The following is a 15,732-nucleotide window of genomic DNA, read 5'->3' as shown; positions in this document are numbered from 1 at the left end:
TGACTTACGTTTCTCGTGTAGGCATCCCCTGAGAGAGATCACATCACAGAGGAGGAGTGGTTTCTGAGGCAAAGGGGTGTTGTCCCCCCTGAACTCGTGTAATAAGATTCTCTGGACCCTGATTCTTAAGCAGGCTCAAGTGCAGTAAGTGTCACCCGTAAGTGATCTGAATACACAACTCATTTCAAACTCAGAGAGTAGATAATTGGAGAGAGGGATGAGCCTTATGAAGAGAAGGAAATCTGCTAATGTTTTCCAGTCTCCACTCTGGTTCCTTTCTCTTTAGCGTTGACTGATAGATCCAGTTTCCCTTCTTGGGTCAGATTCAGAGGAGGCAAGGCACATGCATCATCAAAACCAGGAGGCTGAAACCTCATCAGCCACAAGCATTTTTAAAACTTGCTCTAGAAGCAGTGGCACATCCAAATGAGAGCAGTGGCACATCCCGCATTGTCAAGGTTCCTTCCCCACTCTGAACTCTAGGGTACAGATGTGGGGACCCGCATGAAAGACCCCCTAAGCTTATTCTTACCAGCTTAGGTTAAAAACTTCCCCAAGGTACAAACTTTGCCTTGTCCTTGAACCCTATGCTGCCACCACCAAGCGTGTTAACAAAGAACAGGGAAAGAGCCCACTTGGAGACGTCTTCCCCCAAAATATCCTCCCCCCCAAGCCCTACACCCCCTTTCCTGGGGAAGGCTTGATAAAAAATCCTCACCAACTTGTACAGGTGAACACAGACCCAAACCCTTGGATCTTAAGAACAATGAAAAATCAATCAGGTTCATAAAAGAAGAATTTTAATTAAAGAAAAGGTAAAAGAATCACCTCTGTAAAATCAGGATGGTAAATACCTTACAGGGTAATCAGATTCAAAACATAGAGAATCCCTCTAGGCTAAACCTTAAGTTACAAAAAGACGCAAAAATAGGAATATACATTCCATTCAGCACAGCCTATTTTACCAGCCATTAAACAAAAGGAAATCTAACGGATTTCTAGCTAGATTACTTACTAACAGAAGTTCTGAGACTGCATTCCTGATCTGTTCCCAGCAAAAGCATCACACAGACCCTTTGTTTCCCCCCTCCAGCTTTGAAAGTATCTTGTCTCCTCATTGGTCATTTGGTCAGGTGCCAGCGAGGTTATCTTAGCTTCTTAACCCTTTACAGGTGAAAGGGTTTTGCCTCTGGTCAGCAGGGATTTTATAGCACTGTATACAGAAAGGTGGTTACCCTTCCCTTTATTTTTATGACACACATAAATTAAGGGAGTTGGCCTGTCTCACCAGTATGGTAAATAATGCTCCTTGGACTAAAGTAGCTCCTCCTAGGGTTTCCGTTTGCAATCAGTGAATCTGTGTGATATTAGTTCATCCATCATTTTGTAATAGCAAGCCACATGTATCAAGCCTCCCTCACTCTCTGCAATGAAGGAAATTACAAACAGTATCTGTGCTTGTTGCATCAGCCGATACCTCTGTGTCCTTGTGCTTTCTGATTTTGTTAATCGGACATGGGAGAGGAGGTTCCTCAGAATGATCAGGCCAGATCCTGAGATCCTCACTCCATTTTTACTCAGGCCAATTCCCACTGGAGGCACAGGCTCAGTGTACCTCCTGAAGAAATGGCTTTTATAGGGCCCCAGCTGGAGTTTAAAGTTCCTTCTCCAAAGGCTGAATTCTCATTCAGGAGATTCCACAGAGTCCAAGGCCAGAAGGCAGCAGTGTGATTGTCTAGTCTGACCTTCTGTAGAACACGGGCCATAGGGATTGCCTGTATTAAGGTCGGTATCTAGGCTTTGGGACTGCGCTCATCACCATTGTATCCGAGAGGTGTACACGTTTTTAAAACTCTTCACTTTCTGTTCGTAACAGGGCATACAGCTTTTCACATATGCCCATATCCCAGTACACATTTACATGTGTTGTACATGCTTTGTGTTGGGTATGTGGGGTAGCAGTCAAATGCTGTGCCAAAAATAGGGTTAAAACTTTATCTTCAAGGCCTAAGCTCATGGTCTTCAAAGAAGTTCACACAATTAGTAGTTCTGATTATTTATATAGCACCAGTATTGTTCTAGTGGATGCTTTAGAGACAACTGTGGATACAAGGTCTTTGCCCCTGAAAGTTCAGTAGAGATGGGGAGAGAGGCGTAACAAAATCAAAGTGATAAACCCTGCCTTTGTCAAAATGCAGCAAATATTTATTGACAGGCATATGTGATTGAATGATGGTATCCCAACATGAGCTTAACAAACAAAGACAAGTTGGCAAAAACTCCCCTGCCCCAGAAGAGAGGGTGATTTCTAATCAAAAGTTTAGTTCTTGCTTTTCCCACTTGCTCATCTAATTTTTGTTTCTGCTCGTGCAGTTCTTGTTTTCACCACATCAGAACTCAATCTTTAAAAGTTAAGGAAATGTTCAGATCTGGACTTCCCAGTTCATAATATGTGTTATGCAGAATTCAACCCAAGTTCCTGTCTTTATACATGATGCCTCTCTCCTCAGCCTTTTGAAAAGCTGACATTGGTCGGTTTCATATCCCCTGTAAAGTCTTGCTGGGAAGCCCTTTTGCCTCTAAATTCCAGGTGGCAGATAAACTTTTAAAGGAGAAAAGGTCATGTTACTTAGTGGGACCCATGTTTAGAAAAATATAATTACTGCCTTTGTCTATCAAATCTATTGACTGGAAAATAACCACCTCTACTTCCAAGACTTCACCCTGCTTTCTGAATCCTGCCATTTGGTTGGGTATAACATTTGTTGAAGATCTAGTTCTTTTTAATACTCTCAAATTGTTCATGAACCAATCCTTATTTCTATGAATGTCTTAATTGTAAGTAAATGCCTAGTGGTTTATGGGAACAAATTTCAGCCTATGGGTATCATCATCTATTATTGGCTACTCGTGGTGTGTGGTTCTTGATCTGCGTCACAATGCATTATTTCTTCTCCCCAATTGAATGTTTAAACAAGAGAATAACAAGCGACTAATAACAGCAGATAGTGAATAGTTCACTTTGGTCTGAATCTTTAGATTAATCATCCCCAGGCTAAAATGTGCAAAACATTCGGAATTTTCAAACTTTTTCCCAGCTATACAACAGCCATCCAAATACTCACAAACACTGTCTGATATGACACCACAAGTTAACTGTAAACTGAATTCTTGGCTTCCATTGCCCAAAACATTTGCAAATCCATTATCATATTAGGCACCCAGCTCTAGTTGAGTAAGAACCCTATATTCAACTGTGGGCATCCTCCCAGGATGTCCAGCCATCACATTTGGGTAAGTTAAGTGGCCATCTCTGTCTCCGTGATAAGTCCAGCCTCCCAGTGCAGAATATGGACATTCTACTAAATCTCCCACATTTGAAAACTAGGCTTATTGTGTTGAAATTCAGTCACAGTTGCTTATAATGTCCTTGTGTCATGGTGGTCTGTTGCTTCAAGAAGAATTAGGCAAAAGTGTGGCAAATAAGTAGTACACTGGAGAAGGAAACTGATAAAAACAGAACTTTAAAGGAGAGAACTAGATGATCCTGATGGTCACTTTTGACCTTAAAGTCTAGAAGATGCTAACTATTTGAAAAGGGGAAGCCACAGCAAGTGCTGGCCAGGACACAGATCAACCTTGGAAATAATGTCTGTTGTAACTTTGTTTTGGAATTTCATTAACCTAACATTTCTTAAAGTGGGAGTCCACCCTAGCATGGTGCCAGTGCAACCAAAGAAAGCTCTTCTTGATCCAAGTTAATTTTGTGCAATTGTTTCTATTTCACTCACAAGAGAATATTACAATTATGCTATGGCAACACTAGAGAGCTCTCCCGTCGACTTAATTAATCCACCCCAAATGAGCGGTGGTGGCTGTCCACACCAGCGCTTACATTGGTGTAATTCACGTTGCTCAGGGGGGTGGCTCACCCACACCTCTGAGTGATATCAGTTATGCCAACCTAAGCTGTAGTATAGACATAGCCAAAGTATAACAGCAGGAGAGCTCCATGCATATTAACGTCATGGTCACATGGCTGCCACGCACACAAAGTGTACCATACTGCCTTTTTCTTACCAGAGCTGCCACTGGGTTAATATGACACATCTGATTACGCATGAACTCGTTTAAGGCCTTGTCTGCACTGAAAAGTTTTGCTGATTTAACTAGACTGTTAAAGTTACAGCAGCCCTACTATCCCAGAGTGGAGTCAGGTATACTGGTAAAAAAGTGCTTATACCAGTATTGCTCATTCTGCTTTGGGAAGTGAAATATCCCATAAGGCACCTTTCTACTATTACAACCGATATAAGGCATCTGTGACAGGTTCAGTCACAGAGACCCCCTTGGGACTGTCACCTGATGTGCTGGAATTACCTCTGAGCCTGTCTTCCCTGCCAGTTTGGGATTCCAGAACCCAAAGCTGCAGACTTAATTGAAAACAGCTTAGCAAGTACTCCCATCTCCAGCACTAAGACACCCAGCTCCCAAAGGGATCCAAACCCCCAAATAAATCCATTTTACTCTGTATAAAGCTTATACAGGGTAAACTCATGAATTGTCCGCCCTCTATAACACTGATAGAGAGATATGCACAGCTGTTTGCGCCCCCAGCTATTCATCACATACTCCACGTTAATTAATAAACAAGTGATTTTATTAAGTATAAAAAGTAGGATTTAAATGGTTTCAAGTAATAACAGATAGAACAAAGTAAGTCACCAAGTAAAATAAAGCAAAAACATGCAAATCTAAGCCTAATACATTAAGAAACTGAATACAAGTAAATCTCACCCTCAGAGATGTTCCAATAAGCTTCTTTCACAGACTAGACTCCTTCTTAGTCTGGGCCCAATCCTTTCCCCTGGTACAGTCCTTGTTAGTTCCAGCTCAGGTGGTAACAAAGGGGATTTTTCATGACTGAAGCCCCCTTTGTTCTGTTCCACCCCCTTTTATGGCTTTGGCACAAGGCGGGAATCCTTTGTCTGTCTCTAGTTCCCACCTTCCTTCTAAATGGAAAAGCACCAGGTTTAAGATGGATTCCAATAGCAGGTGACGTGATCACTTGTCACTGTAAGACCTCATTCTTCATTACCCACAGACTGGCCCCCATGTCCACAAGAAGGCTTGCAGGTAATGTGACAGGGTCGGGCCAGATTGCTACCGGAGAGTGAGAGAAGGCAGATACATTAGCCCCAGATTAAGCAGGTCCCCTTTGCCTGGGTAAGGTAAAAGGGGCAGTTCCAGAACAATCAGGAATTGCTGGAACCAATTAAGGGAGGCAGGCTAATTAGGACACGTGGCCCCAGTTAAGAAGATGGTAGACTCAATTAAGACAGGCAGACTAATCAGGGCACCTCGTTTAAAAAGGACCTCACTTCAGTCAGTGAGCAGCGCGCAAGGAGTGGGAAGTGAGAGGGTGTGCTGCTGGAGGACTGAGGAGTACAAACGCTATCTGGCATCAGGAGAAAGGTCCTGTGGTGAGGATAAAGGTGTTGGGAGGAGGCCATGGGGAAGTAGCTCAGGGCGTTGTAGCTGTCACACAGGTGTTACAGGAAACACTGTAGACAGCTGTAATCCACAGGGCCCCGGGCTGGAACCCGAAGTAGAGGGCGGGTCCCTATTTGATATAAGAGGAGTTGACCTGGACTGTGGGTCCCACCAGAGGGGAAGGTCTCTGGCCTGTCCCCCCCGACCCACTAGGTGGGTCAGCGGAGATTGTGGGGATTGTTCTCCTCCTGTTCCCCATGCTGGCCAGTGATGAGGTTAGCTGAGTGAACAGCAGGTTTGAGCCACTAGCTAAAGTGGCCAAACTGAGGGCTGCTGTGAATCTCTGAGGTGAGCAAATTGGCTAATAAGCACAGGACCCACCAAGGCAGAGGAGGAACTTTGTCACAGTAAATAAACCATCTACAGCCAGTTATCCTAGTCAATGGGAGCCATCAAGATTCTAAACCACCATTAATGGCCCACACTTTGCATAATTACAATAGGACCTCAGCGTTAACTTCATATTTCTAGTTTCAGATACAAGAATGATACATACATACAAATAGGATGAACATCACTCAGTATCTTAAAGCTTTGTAATGATACTTTACAAGAGACCGTTTGCATAAAGCATATTCCTGTTACATTATATTCACATTCATAAGCATATTTCCATAAACATAAGGAGTGCAACGTCACAGCACCTTTCTGCTATTACAACTGCATCCCCACTAGGGCTTTTAGTGGTATAAATATGTTGTGTGTGTTTGTGCGGGGGTGGAGGGGATCATACCCCTTACTAACATAGTTATACTGGTAAAGCTTGAGTGTAGACCCATCTTAAATCCCTGCATTTGGTGACCTGCTTTTTCCATTCACACCTGACTTCTAAACTGGTGAATATCTCCTGGAAGGGGAAAAAACTAACTGCTCCCCTTAGCCCCTCTTTTGCTAACAGGAGTTTATCACAGGCAAATTTCTTTAATCCAGGCCTTGAGTCACCTACAGGGTCCTTACCCATCTCTGAATGGTTTTGTTAATTTCAGTATAGCAAGCAGGATCTGGCCCTATGTTTGAACTATTTCATTTCTTTATGCCAGAACTTCAAACTTATTTTTAAAATCGTGCTGAAATAATATGTAGGAGAGACGGGAGGACCCTACGATTTGCTAGCCAAAGATCCAAGGAATATAGGATTGGAGATGTGTGGGCAGCTCTGCTTTCACCACATAAGTAAAATGAGTTCAGTGCTTTTAAGTGGCACAGCAGTGAGACATACTTTGCAAACTATCTGTTGGCCAAATCAGACAGTCTCTATGCAAAAGAATAAATGGACACAAATCTGACATCAGGAACCATAACATTCAAAAACCAGTAGGAGAACACTTCAATCTCTCTGGCCACTCAATAACAGACCTAAAAGTGGCAATTCTTCACCAAAAAAACTTCAAAAACAGACTCCAACGTGAAGCTGCAGAACTGGAATTAATCTGCAAACTGGATACCATCAGATTAGGCCTGAATAGAGACTGGGAGTGGTTGGGTCATTACAAAACCTATACTTAACTTCCCCAATACTAATTTCTCCCTACTGGTACTCACACCTTCTTGTCAACTGTCTGTAATGATCCACTCTCTTACCACTTCAAAAGTTATTTTTCCTCCCTTGGTATCCTGCTGTTAATTGATTTATCTCGTTAGACTGACCTCACACTTGGTAAAGCAACCCCCATCCTTTCATGTATTTATACCTGCTCCTGTATTTTCACTCCATGCATCTGATGAAGTGGGTTCTAGCCCACAAAAGCTTATGCCCAAATAAATTTGTTAGTCTCTAAGGTGCCACAAGGACTCCTCGTTCTTTTTACCCTGACTTTCAGTTTCCATTTACAAGAAATGAACCTTTATCTTTCCCAGGTTTACACATCTTAGAACTCCCAGGGACAGTTCTGTTTTTTCCCCTAAAGTGAATTTTGTGTTGCTTTCTAGTTAGATGCACTGAAAGCAGAAGTCCTCTAATTATATCTTGAAGCACATGTATTATTGGCAGCAGAAGTGCAGGGTAAAACTTTCTAAAGTACCCATTAGGACTTGGGTGTTGTTGAAAATCTAACCCCCAAGGATTACAACCTAGTTGTGTGCTTAAATACTCTTGTGATGAATCTACAGATGGTTGAATTGCTAGTTAGGAATAATAGCCATTATGAATTTAGCCCCTTTTCTTGGTTAGCAAAACTTTCTTACACTGATCTTGGGTGGGGGGGGGGTTAATGTATTAATTATTCATAAATATTCACTGGATATTCTGAACAAATGTTAGGAGGCCAGGTCCTTTCAAGGTGTAAATCAGCATAACTCTATCTACTGTGTTATCTTCAGACCATGGGGTTTTTGTAACCTCTTTGCTTTGGCTGTTCATTATTTATCGTTCCTGGTGTGTGGTTGGTCACCCAAGTCATATTGCGCTATTTCTGCTTCCTGATTGGATGGACTGAAATATTTTAAACAAGAGAAAAATGAGCAGTTACTAATGCACTTTCTGGTATGTTGTCATGCAAGTAACCATTGTGCTAAAACTTGTGAAAGTTCTGTGATTCCCCAATGCTTTCACAAATAACTGGTTGGTCAATATTGGGGAATAACCAATATATCCCCTCCCAAATCAGAGCCAACCAAATTGGAGGGTTGGGGGAGGGAAATATTTGCATATCCGTTTTTTACTATTAAAGGAAGCTCTCAGAGGGACCGGACACCTCTCAGTCCATTCAGTCCTTGCCCTCTCACCTGAGACTGTCAACAAGCTTCATCTGCTAGCCAGCGCACATTTACACTTCAACCCACTCTCTGTTCTCGTGTTGTACTGCACTTTGTCAAGCACTGATTTCAGTAACTGTCCGTTGGCACTCCCATAGCTCCTGCTTGTAGAGCCCTGGGAATGTGAGATTCCCTGATATATTAGCCTCATCTGATGGGCTAACACCATATGTCCTGTTCCCTGCTAGCTGTTCTGAATCGGCTAAAATGAGCATACATGCAGTGTAGTACTTTACAGACACATACAGGCCCTGTCCCCTGCCCCACAGGTCTTATAATCAAAATCAGGCAAATAGATGATACACAAAGAAGCGAGGCAGCCGAGGACAGCATGAGCATGGCAAGTGAGATTTTTACACTATATATTAATTCTTTTGTTAGACTGATCTGGGGCTTTTATTGTTCAGTTTTTTTTAATTCCATTTCCTCTAAAGTGTGTGTCATTTCAGTTCACACATAGAAATTATAAACACTAACGAAGGGGCATTTCTGTCTGTTAAACTAAAGTGGCATGTATTATCTGAATGCTTTCTATTTGTGCGTGCAACTTTAGAGTAACTGTGTCAAAAAATAAATAATGACCAACTCATTCTGCAGTGCCAGACGGGACAGGCCAATTCTAATACGCAAAGTACATGAAAACTGGAAGGACCACGCTGAATGAGTCACAGTCGTCATCTGATTTTGTAAGTACTACTTAGCCAGGCGACCAGGGAAGTGAACTGTCCGTTGTAACCCTTCCTAACATAGAGGGGCTGACCCTGCTTTCAAGAGCTCAGGATCAGATTTACAATATTTGAGTCTTCATCCGAAATACTATGAAGCTTATGTTCATGAAACCAGGGAAAAATCTTAAGGGGCAATGAGAAGAAGAAAAAAAAAACCTTCACCCTCACTGGCAGTATGTGCTTAGCTGAGCAGCATTTCTGGTCTGAAGGGTTATTCAGGTCCACTAAAATAATCTCCCTGATGGCTGGATTCACAAATCCTAATCCTGGACCCCTGTAAATCTGACCCAAGTTCCCAGCATGCTTGAATTGTGGGGAATTCAAAGTAGCATGCAGCCCCCAGAAGAGAGGGCTTTATAATTCTATTTCACCAGGAACAGCCTCCCAAAGAAGACTGATCACTTGGGATATTTAAAACTAGACTGAAAAAAAAAAGAAAAAGAAAAAGACGAGTAACCCTACAACAGAGAAGACACCTGCAGTAGCAAGGAGTTGGGCTAGATGATCTCCAAGGTCTATTCTAGCACTAGTCTGTGGGTAAGAACCTCGGCTAGTGTAAATCAATATATGCTGATTTTAGCCTGGTGAGGATCTGACCCCATGAAACTGCACCATGGGCTGTTTTATCAAATTCGTGCTGAGACACTGGGCTAAACTCGCTAGTGATGTAAGAAGGTCCAGCTCTCTGAATTAAATCCAGTGTGACAAAGTTCCTGCTCTACCTTGGTGGGTCTTGTGTTTATTGGCGGATTTGCTCGCCTTGGAGCTTCACGGCCGCTCTCAGCTTGGCCGTTTTTCTGAACCCACAGTTCAGGTCGACTCCTGTGTCTGACCAGGAGTTGGGAGGATTTGGGGGGAACCCGGGCCCGCCCTCTACTCCCGGTTCCAGCCCAGGGCCCTGTGGAATGCAGCTGTCTAGAGTGCCTCCTGGAACAGCTGTGCAACAGCTGCAACTCCCTGGGCTACTTCCCCATGGCCTCCTCCCAACACCTTCTTTATCCTCACTATAGGACCTTCCTCCTGGTGTCTGATAATGCTTGTACACCTCAGTCCTCCAACAGTCCACGATCTCACTCTCAGCTCCTAGTGCCTCTTGCTCCCAGCTCCTCACCTGCACACCACAAACTGAAGTGAGCTCCTTTTTAAAGCCCAGGTGCCCTGATTAGCCTTAATTGATTCTAGCAGCTTCTTGATTGGCTGCAGGTGTTCTAATCAGCCTGTCTTAATTGTCTCCAGAAGGTTCCTGATTGTTCTGGAACCTTCCCTGTTAGGAGGTGGAATCGTTCTTCGCTCGCTCCTCAGCTATCTGCTTTCTATTCTTTCCTAAAGCCCCCTGGCCTGGATTTTTCTCACTTTTCGACCCTGCCTTAGTCCCCCCCCCACCCCCCGACCGGGCCAGACGCTCTTTTGTTTTGTTTTGATTTTCTGCCGTTTTTCTTGCTGCCGTTTGAGTGCTGGTCGGCTGCCAGCTTGCCGCCAGCACCCCCCGCCCCCCACGCCTGCTCTTGGGCGCAGCTATTTGCCTCAGCTGAAATCCCCGGAGGAGGGGGGGAAGATTGCCGACCCACTACCCGGAGGGGGGAGTGGAAGCCCCCAGACCCAGCCGTTTTGCTGTCAGCTTCTTATCTCTGCAATATTCTCGGCCAGCCAGAAGCCTTGGTACACAGCCAACACAGCTGGAGAAGAAGATTTAGAAGACAGGAGAAATCACCCAGGGAAGCTACAAATCATCGTGGAGGGGGCCGTAAGACTGAGTAATTTTTTGAATTATACTCTCGTGGGGGGGAGTTTGACTGTGGTTTAATTGCGTCTGTGGTGGCATAGGGGGTGTGGCACGGAGCTGCCCCCCGATCCATCGGTGCCCCCCCCAATATTATTACAACTGTCACGGCCCCCCCACCGTCCGTCCCTGCTGGCAACCTGCCATCTGCCTTCGGATCCAGCTGTTTGCTTTGAACTTTGCCTTTCGGACCAGACATAACAGCCGACCAAACGAGACTCTTTGGACAAACGTGCGTGGGTCCACACACACCCCCCCCCGGACTGTTTACCCACAGCTTGCCCCTATCACCGAACCCCGATTTTTGTTTTTCCCCCCTTCCAGTCCAACCCATTTGGCACCCCCCCCCACCTGCAGCCCAGCAGGGAGGAGCGGTTAATCTGCTTCCCCCTCCCCCCTCCTCCTTCCGGTGTCTCCCCGTCTCTCCCTGCTCACAATGGCGGGGAATGAGAGGGCAAGGTCCCTCTAACAATATCAGTTGTCCCTCCCCCACCTACCCCCCTGCCCAACCCCAAAGCCTCCCCCCACCACCACTATTGTCAAAACACCTGCCACCGCCCCTGCTGGGGCACCGGGAGCAGGAGGCACTGGGGCGATTACTGCTGCTGCTACGTCCACCGCCCCCCAGTTTCTAGGAACCCCCCCCCCCAGTTGGCCGGAAAGGCCAGGGCGGGAAGAAAGGAAAGGGCCCCGCTAAAACCACTAGGCTCTCCATGGCAGGGGCTGCCCCCACCACTGTGGCCTTGTCATCGACCATGGCGTCCCTCCCTGCTGTTCCCTTCACCAGCTCTGTGACTGTCCCTCCCCCGGCCCCCAGGACGTATGCCCGGGCGGTGGCAGGCTCCCCCCTGCCTGCCGCCTCATCATCTCGCCCACCCACTGCCTCCGCTACCACCACCAGCGGCCGGGGCCCCTTCCCCACCTTGACCAGGAGGCAACGGACACCGTGCCTCCTGGTGCCCGCCTCGCCCCACGTGGAGACATATGTGCAGGCGTTGGCGAATGTGGTAGGACCCACGGCTATTGTGGCGGCCTCCAAGATGTATGGGAAGGTTGTTTTTTTCTTAGCTATGGAGGCTGCCGCCCAGGAGGCAGTGGAGAGGGGCCTGGTGGTGGGGGGGGTGTTTGTTCCCCTAGAACCGCTAGAAGACCTGGGCGTTCGCCTCGTCCTCACCTCCGTTCCTCCCTTTTTACCTAATGCTGCCCTGTTACCCGCTCTCTCCACCCTGGGGAAACTTGTCTCTGTCATCAGCCCTCTCCCGTTGGGCTGCAAGGACCCCACCCTCCGTCACGTCCTTTTGTTCCGCCGGCAAGTGCAGCTTCTACCGCCGGCGGCGGCACGTGATGGAGAGGCGCTCGAGGGGTCCTTCCTCGTCCCTTACCAAGGAGCCCACTATTGGGTCTTTTACTCCACCGGAGAGGCCCGGTGCTACCTCTGCCGCTCAGCGGGGCATGTCCACAGAGACTGCCCTTTGGCCCGGGGGGGGAGGGGCACCCGAGACCCCCGAGACCCGGCAGGACATCGGCCCTGTCGTTGCCGATGCCCCTGGCCACCCAGCACCTGAAACCAACCCTCCTCCTACTCGACCCGTCCGGGCCCAAGAAACACCTTCCCTACAACGCACAGGCGAGCAAGGGAGTCCCACCCTTGCTATTACCAATCCGGCAGAGCCTATGGAGGAGGGTGTGGCAAAGATATTACCGGGTATAGGAGAGGGCCCGCCCCAAGGAGAACCCCCCGCCCCTCATGCTGCCTCACCGTTACCCCCCCAAACCCCTGAACCATCGCCTCCACCCCCCGACACGACCCCTGCTAACCAGCCCCCAGACGACGCTATGGAGGGCTGGACCCTAGTCCAGGGGAAGCGAGGCAAGCGGAAGGCTCGAGCTCCACTGCACCCATCCGATGCGGAAGCCCCCCGGAAGACCAGGAAGGGAGGCACTGATATTGAGCCTTCCACTACGGCCACGAGTGAGATCCATCCGCTGGTGTCGGGAGGGGAAGACAGACTGGCATTGGAGGGCAGAATTCCCCCTCCACGGGAGACCCTCCCCTCCGAGACCCCTGAGGAAACTCCTTCTGCCCAGATACCACCCGAACCCCCCGCGAACCCCGAAGCGACCGTTGAGGCGGGCCCTAGAGGAGAGGCCCTCGGGGTAGCAGGAGTTGGACTCTCCTCCGTGTATGCGGAGATTGAGGCCCCAGATTTGACCCCGGTCACCCAGGGAGAGGATGATCTACTGCCGGCTGGCCTCGATCTGGGCAACCTCACCCCAGCCCCTCTTTCCCCATGCTCCCTTCCCCTAATTGCCTTCCCGGGCAAGCACCCTGCAGAAGGTGGTCCACCACCTGATGCCATGGCCGCCAAGACCACCACGGAGCCAGCGCCAGGCGTCACTGGGAGCCCCCTCCCTTACCCCTTAACCCTCGACTCTGCTCAGGAGGCACCTTCATTTAGCTGCTCGCCTCCTGAAGCCCAGAGCCTTACCTCTGCCCCTGCCCCCACCCCTGTCCCTGCCCAATTCACCTCCTCCTGCAATGCTATTGCCGCCCCTGGGGTTATTTTTTTCCCGCCTTTTGCAGATTCCCCCCAGGGAGCAGTCTTTGCACTTTCTAGTCGCGACCCATTAGGAGTTGCAATTTTTCCCCCGCCATCCCCTTCTACCCCAAGGCATGAAATGGATTTAATAACCCCAGCCTGTCAGACGCCCCGTCGGTGGTCTGCACCCTGCCTACCCGCCTTAGCGGACCATGAGGCTGCATTAAGAGCCCCACCAGGGAATACCCCGGAAATCGTAACCCCACCCCCCCCATGAGCTGCGGCATGCACTATGGAAGTTCCTAGAACACACCCGTGGCGCCCGCAGTAGGGTACAGCTGGCTCTTCAGCTATGGGGGGACTTTGATCAAATTCTTCAGGCCACAAGGGTCCTTATAAAGGAGGGCAGGGGGCAAGGAAAGCACGGTGCTGCGGCCTACGAGCGGGCCCGCGGCTTCCGAAAAGATCTACTCATCCACGGGATGGGTCACGGGTTGCTGCGCAACCCACCGGGGACCACAAACACCCCCACCGATAAGAAACCCCCACTCCCCCAGCCCTCCGCATGACGCCTTTCATTATTGCAACCTTGAACACCAGGGGCTGTAGGATGGCTCTCCGCAGGTCCCAGGTGCCCTCTTACCTTCAGGAAGGGGGGCTACTCTGTAGCTTTCCTGCAGGAGACCCATATGGACCCGACCGTCGAGGACAGGTGGCGGCTGGAGTGGGGGGACGGGGTATACTTTAGCCACTTCACGACTTGGCAAGCTGGAGTGGCGACCCTGTTCTCCCCCACCCCACGGCCCAAGGTGCTAGGGGTCACTGAGGCAGTGCCGGGCCACCTGCTGCACCTTCGAGTCCGTATGGAGGGGCTCGTGGTTAATCTTGTTAACATCTACGCCCGGCAAACGAGCCTAAAGCGGCCACAATTCTATCAGCGGGTGTCCGACTTTCTCGGCACCCTGGATTCGCACGAGTGCCTGGTCCTGGGAGGGGACTTTAACACCACCCTCAAGGAACAGGACCACTCAGGGGCAGAGCCGTGCCCAGCCGCCGCGAACATTATCCGAGGAATAGTCGAACATCACTCCCTAGTGGACGTCTGGCGTGACCATCACCCAGATGACACTTCCACGTTCACTTTTGTCTGGGTGGAGGCCCATCGGTCACACCACTCTCGGTTGGACCGTATTTACTTATCCCGTTTCCATCTTTCACAGGCCCACTCCTCCACCATTCGGCCGGCCCCATTCTCCGACCATCATTTAGTCACCATAACGGTCTCCCTCCGTGCAGAGAGACCGGGGCCGGCCTATTGGCACTTTAACAACAGCCTGTTGGAGGACGAGAGCTTCATGACATCCTTCCGGGAGTTTTGGCTGGCCTGGCAAGAGCAGTGGCGTGCCTTTCCCTCGGTGCGGCGATGGTGGGATCTAGGGAAGGTGCGCGCCAAGCTCTTCTGCCGTGACTACACTCGGGGCACCAGCCAACGGAGAAATGCGGCGGTAGAGCAGTTGGAACGGGAGGTCTTAGAGATGGAGAGGCGCCTGGCCGCCAACCCCGAGGACCCGTCCCTCTGCGGAGCGTGCCGGGAGAAGCGGGAGGAGCTCCGGGCCCTTGAGGACCACCGGGCCCGAGGTGCCTTCGTTCGGTCCCGCATCCGCCTCCTTCGGGAGATGGACCGCGGCTCCCGCTTCTTGTATGCCCTGGAGAAAACGAGGGGGGCCAAGAAACACGTCACCTGCCTTCTAGCGGAAGATGGCACCCCCCTCACTGATCCGGAGGAGATGTGTGGGAGGGCCCGTGACTTCTACACAAGCCTTTTCTCCCCGGATCCGACCGATCCTGGCGCTTGCGGGGTGCTCTGGGAGGAACTCCCCACAGTCAGCATGGGCGACCGAGACCGGCTAGAGTTGCCTCTCACCCTGGCCGAGTTCTCGGAAGCCCTCCGCTGCATGCCCACCAATAAATCTCCGGGCATGGACGGGCTGACCGTGGAGTTTTACTGCGCGTTCTGGGACATCCTCGGCCCAGACCTAGTCACTGTCTGGGCTGAGTCCTTGCAGAGCGGGGTCCTCCCTCTGTCGTGCAGGCAAGCGGTGCTCGCCTTGTTTCCGAAAAAGGGGGACCTCTGCGATTTACGAAACTGGCGTCCCGTCTCACTCCTTAGCACGGATTACAAAATCGTAGCGAAAGCAATCTTGCTGCGGCTAGGGTCCATGATGGCGGACGTGATCCACCCAGACCAGACCTATACTGTCCCGGGTCGCAGCATTTTTGACAACCTATTTCTAGTCCGAGACCTTTTGGAACTCGGGCGGAAAGATGGTCTGTCGTTCGCCCTCCTGTCTCTTGATCAGGAGAAGGCGTTCGATAG

This window comes from Chelonia mydas, chromosome 11, assembly GCF_015237465.2.
Source record: "Chelonia mydas isolate rCheMyd1 chromosome 11, rCheMyd1.pri.v2, whole genome shotgun sequence".
Lineage (NCBI taxonomy): Eukaryota > Metazoa > Chordata > Testudines > Cheloniidae > Chelonia > Chelonia mydas.
Note: the sequence above shows the minus strand (reverse complement) of the source record.